Consider the following 18,898-nt stretch of genomic DNA (forward strand, 5'->3'; position numbering starts at 1 on the left):
GTTGCACTTTGAGCACTATAAGAAGTTCATAGGCATTAGCTCATTTGTCCTTTACAACCCTATGAGGTAGGCATTAGTACTATCTTAAGTTTATAAAATTATAAAGGGAAAAATGAGGTTGAGAGAGTTTAAGAAACTTGTCCAAGTTTACAGAGTTAATATATGACAGAGTCAAAATTCAAATCTGATCCCTCTGGTCAAACTCTCAACCAATTTATTGCCCAAGTGAGTATTGTCCTAGAAGCTGGGAGTTGGCAGAATTGCCATATGCTTTGAAGCTTTTTAATAGTAGAAGAAAGCCAAGACATAAAGTGGAAGATAGTAGCTTTAAAGAGGAAAGGAAGGTGGGATCACTCCTTAAAGCCTATAACAGAAAAGAAAAATAGAACTTGAGAAAGGGAGCTAGTGCTAAAATTTAAACTCGAAGCCTCTCAATCGTTCCTCCACATCGTTCCTCCTGGCTCCTACCTGGATGCCGCTGACTCCTTCTTGAGTGATGTGAAACACAAATCCCAACGCCCTTAATGTGAAACTCAGCAGAGACATCAGTCTCTTGATTATCAAGTCTTCAGTGAGAATTTATGATGCGCTCCATCTATCATGTCAATGGTAACGCTGGTATGTCAGTCGGCATGCTATGAGAGCTTGGGCTCCCACAATCTTCTCAGTCTCCCGCTGGCTCTCAGTATCAGGATAAGCTCACTGGGCCCTCCACCCTAACTCCAGGCATCCTACAAGCCTCAGCCCCTCTCATTTAGGGATGCTAGGATGATCGCTGTTTCCAGGTGTCCTCGTCCTAACTTCCTGGGTGACTGTGTCTCCCACTGTCTGTGCCCATAGTCCTGTATATAGATCTCCATGACTGCGTCATCACATCATGTCTTATTTGCTTTTAGAGTGTCAATTTCCCTTCCTGGAAAGCAAGAATTAATACTATGATGGATTTAGCAGAGTGCTTAGAACATAATAGTCCCTCAATAAAATGTGAGTGACTGATTCAAAAATTATATCTCTTCTTGCATATAGCACTTAATATAGAACTTTGCACATAATTATATTTGTTCTATATGACATACACAAAACACATAAACAAAGGAAAAACAACCACCATGAATGCAGGACTTGTTACAAGTTTGCTTCCTCTATACTTGCTTATGATCTTTCAGTTTATTTCCATTATTTCTTATTTTTCAGCAAATGATACTCAATTTTTCAAGCCAAAAATCAATAAAGTATCCTTTACTTCTCTATTTTCCTTATTCACTACAGCCAACCCATCATCAAAATATATCAAATACATCCAGTGTTCTTTATCACTACTGATCCCATTCCTACTGATTCCTAGGAATCCACTACTGATCCACTACTGGATTCCTAGGAATCCACTACTGATTCCTATCCACCGTCATCTCTTAGGTGGATAATAAGACATGAGGACACTGAAATTAGGCTTCTAATGTGTTTCCCTGATTCTACTATAGCCTTGATAATCGAGTCTCCATACAGCAGCTAGCGACATCCTTTTTTTTTTTTTTTGTGGTACGCAGGCCTCTCACTGTTGTGGCCTCTCCCGTTGCGGAGCACAGGCTCCAGACACGCAGGCTCAGCGGCCATGGCCCACGGGCCCAGCCGCTCCGCGGCATGTGGGATCTTCCCGGACCAGGACACAAACCCGCGTCGCCTGCATCGGCAGGCGGACTCTCAACCACTGCGCCACCAGGGAAGCCCCTAGCGACATCCTTTTTAAAGTCTAATAATTACTACCCTTCTTAACATGCTTCAGTAACTTTCCACTGCCCTGAAAACAAAAGCCAATCTAGCCTCCATGATCTGACTCTTACTTCCCAAACCAACCTCATCCCCTACATTTTCCTCATCCATTCACTATGCTCCAGACACATTGACCTTTCTGTTCCTCAAAAGGTCAAACTCGTTCCTACCTTGGGCCTTTGAACTTGTTTTCCTCTCTGCCTTGGCAGCTCCTCCATTTCTAGCTCCTCTTCCTCCTTCCAATCTCAGATAAAATGTCACCTCTACTGAGAGCCTTTCCTTGACAACTCTTTCTATTCTCTACCTAGTTATCACATCACCTTATTTCCTCCATAGCACTTTTTATAATCTGTAATTATCTTGTTTATTGGTTTTATTGTTACTGTCTTTTTCCTACCCCAATCTTCCACATACAATGAAATGAAAGTCGTATGAGGACAGGACTTCATCTATCTTTACATACACACTGTCTCTCCAGAGTCTAGAAAATATTAGGTACCCAATATGGATTTCTTGAAAGCATGGATGAATGTATATTTAATGTTTATTGTATGACTTTACATTTATAGTAAACTCTTTGCAGGCAAAGACCATGTCTTATTTGGAGAGAATTTGAGATGGCATCCTGGATACTACCACATGACTACAGATGCAATAAATGTTATCGATTTTGAAAACTCTATCAGGACCATCATTTAAAGTGACTTTATGGTCTCAGTTTTCACAGTGGAAAATCAAGTAAAAGTAAGCAACAATGGAAACTTCTGACAAATCTGCCCATAGGAATAGGACCCTTTGAATACATGGCTTTAAATACTATTATTAAGATGTGAGGATTTTTTTCTGAGAATGCTTTGAAAATCTGAAAACTTTTAATGCTATTTGCAACAAATGGGTCTGTGCTGCATTTATCTCCCTGTGTGCTCTGAGCCCCCATGAATTTTAGTAGTTCTGTTCTTAAGCAGCTCATGATGCCTAGAGAATCACTTGGCCAAGAGAAATGAGTTTAGTAATTCCACGAAAAGAAAGTCCAACTGAGGTAATGTACCTGAATTTAGTACCTAAATTAAAAGTTTGAGACTCGGCTTTCCCAGAAGTAATTTCTTCTCTCATCAGGGAATGTATATGCTATCAATAAGATTTTGTAGCTCAAAAGCTAATCGTTTGAGAACACCTAATTGAAAGTAATAGCTAATGAGAGGGTTGCATTAGCAACTTAAAGTTAGTGATCACATTAGGATCCTATATTTATACAATCATGGTTTGTTTCCTCTTTCTTAGATGGCATTAGTGGATACGTAAATTATTCTGGGAGAGCTGCAGTGGCTGATGTGTGCTGGACTGGATCAAAGGACATTAAGAAACATAACAAAGAAAGCTCCACTCCTAACTCACAGATGCTTAGAACTACAGTGTAATTCTGCCTGAACTAAAGCAAATAAAGGATCTATGAAAGCACCCAAAGAATATTAAGAGCAAATAGTAGAGTCCATGGTTTTAAGCCTAATGTTTAGGGAAACACAGACAAATAAGAAAGCCAGAAAACAAATTCAAATGTTATCTCCTCATTCAAATGTTATCTCCTCTCACAGTCTCTGCATTATATGAATGTGCTCCACACAGGGTGGGGTTTGGGTTTCAAAATGAGAAAGTTTCCTTCCGTCAACAAACCTGGCCTTGGATAGAGGCATACAAAACAGATTCACACATCACTGTCTGACAAGATGTTCATTGATAATTTTAGCAATGCTGTAGAACTTATTGATACATGCTTCCTCTTAGAAAAGCATCTTAAACTCACGGGAAAAAAAGAATTCAAGTACAAAAAGGAAATGTGGAATTTGAAACTTTGTAAGAAAGTGGGTGTCTGAAGTAGGACATCTTATAAAAAGGTCAGACAATATGGCGATGCTTATGAACAATTGCCTTCTTATCAGAAAATTTCTGTCCAGACTTTTGAACATAAAAACTATTAAATAAAAGTAAACTATTTGCAACATGTTAACATAAGATTGACCTTCTTCAGTTTACAAACTACAGAATACAATGACAAATGTTACAGTTTTAGGTATATACATGCCTAGGTATCTCTTACCAGAGACACACCTACTCCCTTTACAATGACCATTGAAGAGAAAGTGTAACCATGGGTGATTGGTTTGGGTAAACTACATTAGCCACTAAGAGAAGTTTTCATTATTTGTTAAATGTTTACTACTACATAAACTAACAAAAGAATAGATTTGTGTATCCAGCTCTCCTGCATTTTGAGTTTTCGACTATCTGAAAAAATAATCCTCTTTCTATAAGAATTTTAAATACATCTTAACATGGTTGATTTATTCATTTATTTATTCAACAAATGTTTATGGGCAGCAGCTATGCAGAAGGGCAGAAATACCTCATTTATTTATTCAACAAATTTATTCAACAAATGTTTATGGGCAGCAGCTATGCAGAAGGGCAGAAATACCTACAAAGAATGATCAGGTATAATATTCCTAATGTATTATTCCTTTCTGTTCAATCTTACGAATCTCCCCCAAAGTAGGGTAAGTATCATTTCTCTCAATTTTTGGGGCAATAAAAAGGGGAGCCAGCCCAGACAATCTAAAAGGAAAGAATAATCACAACAGAATGAAATCTTAATGCATTAGGAAAGTCAAGCTGGGGGAGGAGATTGACGGGGACCCATGATACATTTAATAAGCAAAAAGGCTGAAATGCTGGACAACGTATTTATTTCCATATCACTTCCTTGTGGGGAAGAGACATAATTTATCATCAGAGATCTTTAGGACTCTGGATAAAGTGGGCTTGAGAGCAAGTGTTCTCAATAATGATGACAGCTAAGTGAGGCCAAGTAAATTAGAGACTTAGACATAAGTTACTCTTGGACCTCTGTTACATGAGACCTTGAGAGCCACTCCCACTTCCACAGAAAAGCTACTAGTGGCATCCATTACCACCTTGGCAGTGTTTATATGAGGGCCTGAAAGTTTTAATGTTCAGGAAATTTTGAGGGGATAAAACTGATCCTTCACTTTCACATCTGAAAAATTATAAGCAAAGTATAATGGATAAATAAATAGCTGCCCTGAACCACATCACAAGGATTTTATTTTTACCTTTAAATATTCATGTTGGGCTGTTATCATCTAGGCAGGGAAGGCATGCTCCCTCAATATTTTAAAAAATATTTAAAAAACTATATAACTATAAATTATACCATTTATTTACATGACTGTGTAAATTAAAGTGGTGTTTAAGTTTGTAGTTTTATACTGACTTAGGACAAGATAGCACAGATGAATTTAAGAATGTTTATGATTAAAGTGGTATTACTGTCATGAGGCACAACTTTTAAAAATTAAATATGTCTTAGTTTGTGTCAAAATGTATTACTTATGATTCTAAATGAAATACTAAAAGCTACCAATACCTGATGAAGAAGAATAATTCATAAACATAACCTCAATAACAAAGTTCTGGGGAAAATGTCAAAGAAAAAAACAAAAAAAGTTACCCTACAGATTCAAAGAGGATTCCTACAACTAATTATGGCCCAAAACCTGTCACAAAGTCTTCTATGCTCTCAAATACCAATTCCCAACTGGGGAAAGAATTAGACCTCCATCATGTAGGCCAATAATACTGAGAGAATATCAAATCCCAAGATCTTGGACAGAAATATTTTTTTTAATGCAGGAAAATGCAGACCTACATTTTAGTGAGGTGGATGATTAATAAAAACCATGTACCTAAGAGAGTGTATAACTAAGTACAGCATGACTATGTAGGTCAGCTATTTCTCTACCTACTTCAGAATTAAAATCAGTAACATGAGCACAATTATTTCATGCTAACACAGGACAGCCCCTTCATTGTCAACCAAATTGAAAACTAGCACATAGTATTTATAAATACCATTATACAAAATATTATTTTCTCCACCAGCTATGGACTCAATGTTTGTGCTCCCGCCTCCGCCCCACCCCAAATTCACACGTGGAAGACTAATCACGAAAGTGATGATATTTGAGGTGGGGCCTTTGGAAGGCAATTAGGTCGTGAGAATGAGCCCTCATGAACGGGATTAGCATCCTTGTAAGAAGAGACATGAGGGAGATTAGCTCCTCCCACATGAGGAAACTTCAAGAAGATGGGAAGATGGCCATCTGCAAACCAGGAGTAGTGTCCTCACCACTCATCAGGGTCTGCTGGTACTCTGATCTTGGACTTCCCAGCCTCCAGCACCGTGTGAGATGAATGTTTATTGTTGAAGCCACCCAATCTATGGTATTTTTGTTATAGCAGCCCAAACTAAGACACCACCATGCCCATATATTTCATTGAAACAGGTTAATGTTGAGAAAATAATTAAGCATCTATTTCAACGAACTGTACACACCATACATAGAGTGCAACCAATAGGGGTAAAGTATAATTAGATTACATATGGAGAAGTAGAGACCAATAGCAAACACTGCTGAATATCTAGAATTTAAAGTCACATTTTTTTTTTCCCATGAACATTATGGATTTAATTCTCTTTACTGTGCATGAAAAAGAAGATTCTACAGGAACACATAAACATAACCTACTTTAATGTACAGGCCTCTGGTACCATGTTGCTTAGCACCTGTCTACATATTTCAGAAAATATGATTAGATACTACCTTTATTTAAACTTTCACTGAGGAAATGTTTGTTGGCTCCCTCCTATGGATGAGGTACCAAACCAGAATACAGGAGCACAATCAACAAGTTTCTCTCTTTGTAGAGCTTACATAGCATGGGGAGGAGAGATATTATACATGTAAAAAAATTTTAAAGATAATTACAGACAGGGATAAACTGCATGAAAAAAAGGAGGAAAGAATTAATATGACAAATAGTGACTTTAAATAGTGTGGTCAAGAAAGGCTTCTTTTAGAAGATAAAGAAGGAGAAGGAGACAGCTTCTAGAGACACATGAGAAGACTCTTCCAAGTAGAAAAACAAAAAAGTGCAAAGGCCTTAAGGCGAATAATACCTTGATTGTTTTTTGAAGAAGTGAAAAAAAGAATTGAATTTTCTTCAGAATGGCTGAAGAACTCTACTCCTGATTTGTACTTTCAACAATGCTACTTGCCCTCCAATGATAAATAATTAGAAAACTGGACAAAATACATTAAAAAAAACTGCTTTCAAATATTGAAAAACAGGGAGTGCTAGATTGTGACCCCTAAAATAAGGGAAGCAAATGAGATGACTTCTACCATTGCCTCAGCTTTCTGCTTGAAGTTGACAGATCATTTTTGGAGGAAGGAAGAACTGAAGCTAAGCACAGGGAGACTGAAGTAGCTGGACTTGGCATCAAACTGTACCAGAGAAAAGGGAGCTATATGTAAAATCAAGATCTCCAGAAATATGAATAGGGGTTTCCTTGTGTCCTTGTTTGAATACAAACGTGCATTATATGCAGGGTAAAATGCCATATTGCCAAACAATAACACTCAGGTTTGCTAAACAGTTTCCAGAGCTCATGCAGAGCAAGGAAATGTTTAAATTTCCACAAGCCAAGAGGGGAGAGCTTGTTGAATACTGAGACATTCAGTATAACTGCTTAGTAGGAAAGGGTTATATATTTGAAATAGGACCACTAAAGAGTCATGCCTTAAAATACTCCTACGATAAAGGTCTCTCTAGATCCACAGAAGTATTTAAGTTGCACTGTAAGTAAATGAACTACCTGCTAAAACAATTGTTAAAGAAAAATAACAAAATCCAGACACTCAAGACATATGAACTAACACACCATTGTAAAGCAATTATACCCCAATAAAGATGTTAAAAAAAAAAAAAGACATATGATGAAGCAGCAAACTTTAACCCATAGCCAGAAGTAAAATCAATCAATATAAGCAGGCCCATAAATGATAGAGATGATGGACTTAGTAATCAAAAACTTTAAAACAGCTATTATAAATATGCTTAAGATTTTAAATAAATATATGAGTATAATGAGGAAGGAGATAAAAACTATCATTGAACTTCAAGACCTGAAAAACACAATATCTGAAATAAAATTTAGTAGATGGCTAGATCAGACACTGCAGACAAAGAGATCAGTGAATTGGAAAACATAACATTAGAAGTTATCAAATCTGAGGCACAAATCAATAAAATGCTAAGAATAATTCCCAGAGGATAAAATTCATGGTCTTAATGATCTGTATGACAGTATCAAATGGTCTAAGATACATGTAATTGAAGACACACAAAAAAGAGGATCAGAAAAATATCTCAAGAAATTTGCTAAAACTTTCCAAATTTGATAAAAACTAAAAACACAGATACACTAAGCTCATCAAATTCCAATAAGAATTACACAAAGAAATTCACAAGAAAAAAATCATAATTAAATGATTGAAATTCAGTAATAAAGACAAAATTTTAAAAGCAGGCAAAGAGTAGAACAAAGATCAGAATAGTTACCAATTTTTAATAAGAAATTGTAAACAAGAAGACTATGGAATGACATCTTCAATGTACTGAAAAAAATATGTCAAGCTAGAATTCTATATCCAGCCAAAATATCTTGCACAAATAAAAACAAAATAAAGACCTTTTCAGACAAGTGAAGCTGAGAAAATTTGAAACTAGCAGACTTGCACAAAAGTAAATAATAAAAAAAATTGTCTGTGTTGAGAAAAACAATACCAGATGGAAACTGGGATCTACACAAATGAATAGAGAGTGCAAGAAAGGGTAATATGTCAGCATACACAATGTCAGTTTTTCTCATTTTAAAAACTTCTTTAAAAAACAATTGATTATTTAAAGCAACAATGTATTGTCAGGTATAAAACATGTGTAGAAGTAAAATATATGTAAGTAGAAATACATAAAGTTAACATGAGGAAAATGAAAGTATACTGTTATAAGTTTCTTATATTATACATGGAGAGGTATAGTATTAAATGAATGTAGACTGTAAGAAGCTGGACACATAATGTAAATCATAGAATAACTAAAAGAATGTTTAAACTAAAAGAATAAAGGGTATAGCTAATAAACCAAAACTGAGATAAAATGGAATATTAAAATTAACTCAACTGATTCCAAAGTACATAAAAAAGAAATAAAGATCAGATGAAATAAATACAAAATAAAACATTAACAAAAGTGCTTTGTTGCATTTAAAATCAGTTACAAAATCATACTATGATGGTCCTAGGGTGATTATCACTTGATTTGCTCTGCCTAGGATATGGTTCCCACTGAAGATACAATTAATCTTAATGCTTTAGTGTTTGACCATTTTTAAATCAGCATTAAGTCATCATAAATTGTGTACATTCTCATAATTTTACTATCACTTGAACTTCTTGGCTTCTGTCCAATAAGACAATTTACCAAAGAAATATCTTTGTTATTTATCTTAGAATTTTTGGATGAGTTAAGAGATAGCTAGAGGTGAGGACGAAGATAGCCAGCCTTCCCAATTCTGTAACACTAAATAGCCAAGGAAAGTCTGCCCCTCTCCCAAGACAAACATGAAATTCACTTTAGTGTATCTGCAGTCAGGCTACTAGCCATGAACCTCAACTTCCATATGGCCCCAGGAGCAAAAGTGGCCTTCTAGAAAATCTTGACAGCCTGGGGATTAAAGAAGAGCTGACATCTCAGTTCATTTTAACCCAATGTTCTTTCTCCTTTTCCTTCAGCTCAGACTTAGAACCTAAAATCAACCTGCAACTGAACCAGCCATTAGGAATAAGTTCCATTTCAACTTAAATTCCTATGAATAGGAACAAAATGGAGTTAACAAAATCCTTTACCTTTATTTTGTGCATGGTAGAAAAATTATAATTTTTTTTAAATCTATGGTTAAAAATGAATTTTGGAGTAAGGGAGATTGAATTTTCCATTTTGGATCTACCACTTACTTTTAAACTGTAAAATCTTAACCCAGTTGTAATAACCCTTATGAACACATTTGTTGTCAGGATCAGAACCATACATGACACAAAATTCACTTACTATTTTTATTACTCATAACCATCCTAAGAGATATAGATAGATGCTTGTGTATTTGTTTAGCCAAAAAGCAAAAAAAATAATCTTTTGAAAATAAAACTATACACACTTTGGGCTTCCCTGGTGGCGCAAGTGGTTGAGAGTCCACCTGCCAATGCAGGGGACACGGGTTCGTGCCCCGGTCTGGAAAGATCCCACATGCCGCAGAGCGGCTAGGCCCGTGAGCCATGGCCGCTGAGCCTGCGCGTCCAGAGCCTGTGCTCCGCAACGGGAGAGGCCACAACAGTGAGAGGCCCCCATACCACCAAAAAGAAAAAAAAATATATATATATATATGTATATATACACACTTTTAGATTGATACAGATGGTATACCTGAGTTTATAAATATAATAAGCCATACATTGGTTTGGTTTTTTTTTTGTTTTTTGCGGGACGCAGGCCTCTCACTGTTGTGGCCTCTCCCGTTGCGGAGCACAGGCTCCGGATGCACAGGCTCAGCGGCCATGGCTCACGGGCGTAGCCGCTCTGCGGCATGTGGGATCTTCCCAGACCGGGGCACGAACCCGTGTCCCCTGCATCAGCAGGCGGACTCTCAACCACTTGCACCACCAGGGAAGCCCCATACATTGGTTTTTGGATTGACTGTTCCCACCATAACCATCATGCTTTTCCCCCTGATATCTTGTAAGCTACTGTGACTGAGTGGTTGCATTATAAAGCTATTATGCCATTAAGATTAACTACATTGTGGTATGATGTTACACACTGGATTAATTTAAAATTATGCGACTCTGGGAGTCAGACAGACCTGGACTCATCCTTGTTAGCTTCTTAGCTCCTGGACAATTTGGAGAAAGTTTTTAAATTTCTATTTTTTTTTTTCATTTTCTAAAGAGTTTTTATGTAGAAAAAAATAGTACAGTGTTTTTAGAATTTCTAAAATAAAGTGGACGGTCAATAGGTGTTAGTAACATTTTCCACATTACTGTTTTTCCTTCCTCCAATATAATGGAATAATCATGATATAGATACATAAAAAGATTTTTTTCCCCTAAGCTCAAACCCAATAAATCCAGTCCAGCACAAAGATGCCTGAGAAACAGTATAAATGTTAGTGTGAAGGGCTGAAGGTAACCATGAGAATGGGAAGAGATGACAAAGTGCTGAAGAAATCTATAGAATATACTCTCTGAAACCAAACAATTTCTGCATGCTAGGTGGCCTAAGCTTGCATCAACATAAATCATGTTCAAAAGATAACCTGTTTGCAGGACAGAATATCAATCAAAGCAAATGCCAATGTTCAAGATACAGTAAAAATCAGGAAAACAAGAGAATAGAACATAGTAGCAAAATGAGGGGGAAAAATGCTAGAATAGCTAATTTAAAGAACTCTGTAAGAGAAAATTTTAAGGAAGAGTTTACATTAAAATGAAGCCACACACCACCCATGTTTCTTTTACTTTGTATCAGCCTTGGAAGACCAAGTACCCATGTTTTCATCTGGGATAACTCTGAGAAGTTACTTGAGATCTCATAATGACTGAGTTGGAGAATGTATGCACTCAGAGTTTAAATGCATTATAAGTCCAAATAAATATACTTCATCCATTAGTGTTTATCCTAAACCTTCCTCCCCAATGTTTGCAAAACAGCTTATTTGTTTGTGTTTATCCTTTTGACCCTGACGTTGTCCACATCTCTTTCCGTGCTGACCACGTATATACTTATTCCATTCAGTGCTTTCCATTCCTTATCCCAGCACGTATTCTCTGCTTCAGTAACATTTTCTGCCTTCTTGCTCTAATCACCAATGTCTTGTAGTACAATACATCTTCCATCAGGCCAAAATCAACCCCAAGAGAAGATAAAAGTTAGGTGGATTTGATAAATTTGCAGATCTATAGTGCTTTGCTGTACATCCATAGGACATGCCCTTCAATAAAATAAGCTCAAAATTTCCCTTCTCATAACAAGCATTTATAGCATCGGGTTTTTCTTCAAGTCAACTTGTATCACTGGTTGGCAATTTACTGTGGATGAGTAAATTCCCTAAGAGATCTCTAACTTGGGCCTTCAGTGCATTTTGGATAGGAAAACAAAATCTAATTAAGTATGTCACCAGGATGAGACACTGCTCTTAAGCAAGACACAAACAACACTGTGACATTTCCCTAACTAAAAACAGTCTTTAACTTTTTATTTTTGAACAAAATCAGGTAATATTTCTGCTCAACTGCAGCACTTCCAAATATAACTCTGCATATCTCTATCTTCAATTTTGATTTCTTTTAATTTTTTCTTAATTAATCATTTCCCACTGATAGCCCATCAAAGAGATTGAACATGTAAAAACTTAATAGAGCTACCCACTCAAGTGATATACCAGCTTTTGACAGTCTCAGCCAGAATAAAAATGCCAATTTTGTTTTTAAATGAAGAAATTAAACTTGTTTTTTTCTGAAACATTGACAACATCCACTCGCAAAGATGACAATCTTACTTTAGATTACTTATTACCTTGTGTTATAGCTCATGGTAAAAGGATGAATCAAGTTATATAACTGGAAAATTATACTTAATAATGAGGCATTGTAGATGACTATAATTTTGTTGCAACAAACTATTTAAATTATTTTTACAAAGAAATTTAGCATTAGCTGTTAAATAATGAAACATCTTAATTTAATAAAATGATCGTAAAGATGAATAACCTAAATAAGATTACCCTAATTGTCCCCTAAATCCTTATCACTCAAAGCATGACCCATGCATCTGCCTCACCAGGGAGTTTATTAGAATCTCAGTCCCCACTACAGAGCTACAGAATCAGAATCTTCAATTGAACAAGACTCCCAAGTTATGTATACTAAAGTTTGAAAATTCATCTAATTTAGTTGAACTTGTGGTACCAACTCAAAATGTCAGAATACTAACACCGTCATGTTTCACAAAGTGTTCAAAGACATAAGGTAACTAATATTTTAATTTCCCAATATCAAGAAGCAAACAAGTTTTGATTAATACCGAATAAAGTTCTGCTTTATTTATTGGGCTAAGTCACTAAGAATCCATGGACTCTATAGGTTATAAATTTTTTCATCTCTTCAGACTCCAATCTATTCTGTTTTACATTGTGAATTTCTGCTCTCTGTTTTGTTAAGGGAAAAAAAAAAGTAAACTAGATTGGAAAGAGTTTATCATTGATCACATACATCATTAGTAATTCTTCTACTAATTCACCTTATTTTTGATAAAGGAGGCAAGAATATACAGTGGAGAAAAGACAGCCTCTTCAATAAGTGGTGCTGGGAAAACTGGACAGCTACATGTGAAACAATGAAATTAGAACACTCCCTAACACCATACACAGAAATAAACTCCAAATGGATTAAAGACCTAAATGTAAGGCCAGACACTATAAAATTCTTAGAGGAAAACATAGGCAGAACACTCTATGACATAAATCACAGCAAGATCCTTTGTGATCCACCTCCTAGAGGAATGGAAATAAAAACAAACCAATAGGACCTAATGAAACTTAAAAGCTTTTGCAAAGCAAAGGAAACCATAAACAAGACCAAAAGACAGCCCTCAGAATGGTAGAAAATATTTGCAAATGAAGCAACTAACAAAGGATTAATCCCCAAAATTTACAATCAGCTCATTCAGCTCAATATCAAAAAAACAAACAACCGAATCCAAAAATGGGCAGAAGACCTAAATAGACATTTCTCCAAAGAAGATATACAGATTGCCAACAAACACATGAAAGAATGCTCAACATCATTAATCATTAGAGAAATGCAAATCAAAACTATAATGAGATATCACCTCACACCAGTCAGAATGGCCATCATCAAAAAATCTAGAAACAAATAAATGCTGGAGAGGCTGTGGAGAAAAGGGAACCCTCTTGCACTGTTGGTGGAAATGTGAATTGATAAAGTCACTATGGAGAACAGTATGGAAGTTCTTTAAAAACCTAAAAATAGAACTACCATAAGACCCAGCAATCCCATTATTGGGCATATACCCTGAGAAAACCATAATTCAAAAAGAGTCATGTGCCACCACGTTCACTGCAGCTCTATTTACAATAGCCTGGAGATGGAAGCAAGCTAAGTGTCCATCGACAGATGAATGGATAAAGAAGATGTGGCACATATATACAATGGAATATTACTCAGCCATAAAACGAAACGAAATTGAGTTATTTGTAGTGAGGTGGGTGGACCTAGAGTCTGTCATACAGAGTGAAGTAAGTCAGAAAGAGGAAAACAAATACCGTATGCTAACGCATATATATGGAATCTAAAAAAAAAAAAGTCATGAAGAACATAGGGGCAGGACAGGAATAAAGACGAAGATCTACTAGAGAATGGACTTGAGGACATGGGGAGGGGGAAGGATAAACTGGGACAAAGTGAGAGAGTGGCATGGACATATACACACTACCAAATGTAAAATAGATAGCCAGTGGGAAGCAGCCGCATAGCACAGGGAGATCAGCTCAGTGCTCTGTGCCCACCTAGAGGGGTGGGATAGGGAGGGTGGCAGGGAGGGAGATGCAAGAGGGAAGAGATATGGGGATATATGTATATGTACAGCTAATTCACTTTGTTATAAAGCAGAAACTAACACACCATTGTAAAGCAATTACACTCCAATAAAGATGTTAAAAATAAATTAATTAATGTTTTTAAAAAAAGCTTGCAAATGAGACTTCTCATAATAACTTCCCCATCTTCCTAAGAGTTCACATTTCTTCTATGCATCAAACTGAACTGTTTCCAAGACACACTCTGTGTTTTCCTTTGTGTCTTTACTTCTGCAGTCCACTCCACTTGGAAAAGTCACCTCTCTTGATGTCCCTGTTAAGATCTTATCTACTCACCTCAGTCCATCTTGTCACAAACTCTTGATTCCTTACGCTGATGTGATCTCTACCCACTTTGAAGGCCCTCAAGAAGATCTATCTCTATACCACAGTTATGGTGTCTCTTTTGTACTTTGCATTATAGTTTTATGTTCACGAGCTGGCTTCAAATATTTGAAAGCCTGCCATGGGGAAGAGAGGTTAAACCTGTCCTTCAAATCTCCAGAGTAGAACCAAGCCTAATGACTAAAAGATATAAAAGTCAGCTTCTAGCTCGGAAAAGAATTTTCAGACATTCAGAGTTGGCCTAATACTGGGCTGCCTCGGAAGCTAGTACATTCCCTGTCATTGTTATGTTCAAGCATAGATTCGGAAAAGACTCTTAGGAAATGTGGTAGAAAAGATAGAAGAATTGGACCAGATGGTCAATAATAGTACCCTACAAGCCCGTGATTTTTTTTTAATTTATGTTTCTAAAGTCACTTTAGAAACCCAACTTAAATATAATTTGTCATATATCGGTATTTTGAATATGCCAAGAAAATAAAGCCCATTTTTTTCTAAATCCACTACTTCTCAACTCCCCAACATGAGAATAAAAAGAATTCACCCAGAAAACAAACTTATAAAGTGGGGAGTGAACCAAGAGGAGAGAGATATATCTTAATTTTAAAAATTGAAATCCTCTATTATATAAATAATAATCTATCCCTTAAATATAAATGATATAAATATATAAATAATAGCACATTCCATGAATATCCATTTCAAAAGTCACTTTTAAATGCTTTATCAAATCTGTGAAAGTGTCATACAGAGCAAACTAAGTCAGAAAGAGAAAAACAAATGTCATATATTAACACATACATGTGGAATCTAAAAAATGGTACAGATGAACTGGTTTGCAAGGCAGAAATAGAGACACAGATGTAGAGAACCAATGTATGGACACCAAGGGGGGAAAGCGGCGGGGCAGGGTGGTGGGATGAATTGGGAGACTGGGATTGACATATATACACTAACATGTATAAAATAGGTAACTAATGAGAACCTGCTGTATAAAAAAATAAAATAAAATTCAAATAAAAAAATCTGTGAAAGTTTCTTTCTTCTACTATATCATTATTTTTCATAGCATGAAAACAGAGTGCTTAGGACTGCAATTCAAACTAAAGTACTTTTACCTCACTTGACTCTTGGTGTATCACATATTTAGGACCTGAAATAAATACAGTTCATACGTACATTTTTGACATATAAAGGGATTTCCTAGCATCTCTTTTTAATGTAAGTTGATTTGACAACATTGACAGATGATTATGATAGTCTTAGAACTTAGTAAACGACTTATTAGAAATGTGAATTTCCTTTTAAAATAGAAATTTAAAAATCATTTAAACCATTGTAGGAAACATTTCTTAGAAAGTAACTGTTTAAAGACCCTAATATATAAACAGACAAAGGCTAAGAACACTCAATTGACACAAGAAAAAAATCTGACATATAAGTAAACACAGAGAAAAATGTTTGATCACGCTAATTCCAACTAAATTTATGCTAAAACAATGAAGTACCATTTTACACCTGTTAAATTAGAAAGCAATATTTCAAAAACCATATTTAGTAATGGTTTGGCTACAGTGAATCAAATGCACATTGTTGGTGATATTGCAAATTAATGCAATATTTTTGGAACTTATTTGGCAATACATATTAAGGTCCATTGTTTTTCCTTATTCTTTGACCTAGGAATCCCAAATATCAGAGTGTATCCTAATGAAATAATAAATGAAAGGCTATTCGCGTTGACGTTCATTGCTGTATAAGTAACAACTAAAATTTCCAATGATATAGCCAAATGTTTTCATATAATACTTCCATTCAATTAAATATTATATAGCCATTAAAAAGTATAATTTAAAATATTATACAGCAATATGAAAAAATGATAGGCATGTGATTAAGAGTAAAAAGCAAGATTCATCACAATATCTATACTATCATCACATTTCTGTGCAACTTATCCTATATGGACAAGAACTAGAAAGAAAATTTGATTTTTGCAAGGGTGATATTGAAAAAACACTATGTGCTTTTGGTGTCTGCTGCATTATCATGCTATTTCTTCATGAAAGTGAAAGCAAGATCACCTTTAGTCTTACTATGTGGAAGGGAGCAGCACGGAGCTTGTTCTTCAGCTAATCCTTTGGCGTCAGATTTACTTGGTGTGCATTATAAAGCTTTGGAAATATGTTCTCTCCAATTTCTTTCTAGTTTTATTATTCCGAGATTCCAAATGATCTGAAAGAAAGAGTACAGAGGAAAGTCTCTGTTAATTGAGGAAACTCAGTTTTTCCTAACAGTGAATTAGCCGCTGAAGAGAAGTTTTAAGAAGATCCTGAAAGCACAGGAAGATAAACTTCATTTGAGACAACAATAATAGGTAGCAGGTGCTGGGTGCCAACAATGCAACAGGCATTGAACCTGCACTTTACTTTTATTGCCTCATTACTCAAGACAATCCTATGAGTTTATTTCTCCTTGTTTTCTAGAGGAGTAGGTTGAGGCAGAAAAGAAAATAAGAAATTTGCCTAAAGCCACAGAGATCTTATTGGCAGGTGCAGAATTTGAATTCAGATCTATCTCCCTCTCCTGTCACGTTCTTTGCATCATAATAGGCTGCCTCCCAGAATGGTTTCATTTCAGGGGAAATTTTCCCAACTTCAGGGGAAATATTTCAAAGCCAGTCACTGCACCAACCAATTACAACCCAGCAAGGGTCCCCGGAGTCACTGGAGTGACTAGTCCCAGTTAGCCCTGGGCTAACACGCTGTTAATGCCGACATTTTCCGTGTCTGGATGTAATAGACCATCATTTCACACCCTTGGGCATTCACTGATGGAAACCACTCACAAATTTCGAGCTCCTCTAGGCACAGACGCAAAGTTTGAGGAAGTTTATTTTCTCAACTCCCAACCTCTTCATTCTCTATGGCCATCCCTATGTCCACTGTTAAAACTTGAGTCAAGTTTTAACAGTAGTCAGACAGTGATTCTAAAGGAATAGGTGTTTAACGGTGAAATCTCAGGCAGCAGCCAGTTAATTGGCAAGGTACTAGAGGAAAGCAAATGTTATTGCAATTCCTGAACTCACATAATTTAGGTAGCCTCATATTCTTCCTTAGAATAACATGGGTCCTCTCTTCAAGGGATAGGAAAATCACTTATAATGCTGTGATCGGGGGGAAAACATGAAATGAGATATGCTTTCTTAATTTTTAAAATTAGGGAGGATTCGAGCAAAGTGAGAACAAGCTCGTTTGCCAGAACACTAGAACAATGGATTACCCCAGGAACATTTTAAAGAGATAGTTTTAAGTCATAAAACTATTACTGCTATAAGTGCATTTGGAACTATTTGAAGGAGAATCAAATATAAATAGTCTCAAAAATAACTGTGATAAGATAGTACATAATTATACATCAGATTAAGGGTAAATAAAACTTTGGAGGAATTTTGAAACTCAGAAGTTGAGGGCAGCCACATCTTCCCTCAAAACAGTTTTTAATGCTATTGCCAGAAATAAAACTGGTGAGCATGGCTCGGGTCCAGTGTAGCAGTTCTCATGCTCATTTATGCCTATGTGTATATAAATAATAGTACTTCATGAATATACAGGAATTTACTTTTATATGCATAACTAAGTCAGCAAGGATATGGTTTTTTAAATGCATGTACAGCCAGATAACTAGAATGCTTTAATTGCAACCTATAAACTTTAAATTAACACATATTCTGTTCCTTTCTGTATTGCTCAATGTAGCATTCTTTTTCTTAAAAAAAAAAGATTTTTTTTGATGTGGACCATTTTTAAAGTCTTTATTGAATTTGTTACAATATTGCTTCCACTTTATGTTTTGGTTTTTTGGCCACGAGGCATGTGGGATCCTAGCTCCCCGACCAGGGATCGAACCTGCACCCCCTGCATTAGAAGGCAAAGTCTTAACCACTGGACTGCCAGGGAATTCCCAATATAGCCTTCTTTATCATTTACATTGTTTCTTTTAGTTATGAATCTTCCTCTCCTCTTTGGAAGCCTACATGTTTTAATTAATGAATATTATTTTTTAGAGCAGTTCTCATTTACAGAAGATTAGAGCAGAAAGTACAGAGTTTCCACATATGCCCTCACCCATCCCACTCACACACACACGTTTCCC

The 18,898-nt window shown here is 36.0% G+C and overlaps 1 long non-coding RNA gene across 1 annotated transcript in view; it reads right to left on the reverse strand.

Moving 5' to 3' along the window:
- LOC132508264 (uncharacterized) overlaps positions 1-16,948 on the reverse strand; it is a 259,740-nt gene extending 242,792 nt beyond the window's left edge. Inside the window, exon 1 of the long non-coding RNA XR_009536500.1 lies at positions 16,828-16,948. This is a non-coding gene — a long non-coding RNA (uncharacterized LOC132508264). The remainder of the gene's footprint in view (positions 1-16,827) is intronic.
- Between the last annotated feature and the right edge of the window lie 1,950 nt (positions 16,949-18,898).

The sequence above is a fragment of the Lagenorhynchus albirostris genome, chromosome 17, assembly GCF_949774975.1.
Source record: "Lagenorhynchus albirostris chromosome 17, mLagAlb1.1, whole genome shotgun sequence".
Classification (NCBI taxonomy): domain Eukaryota; kingdom Metazoa; phylum Chordata; class Mammalia; order Artiodactyla; family Delphinidae; genus Lagenorhynchus; species Lagenorhynchus albirostris.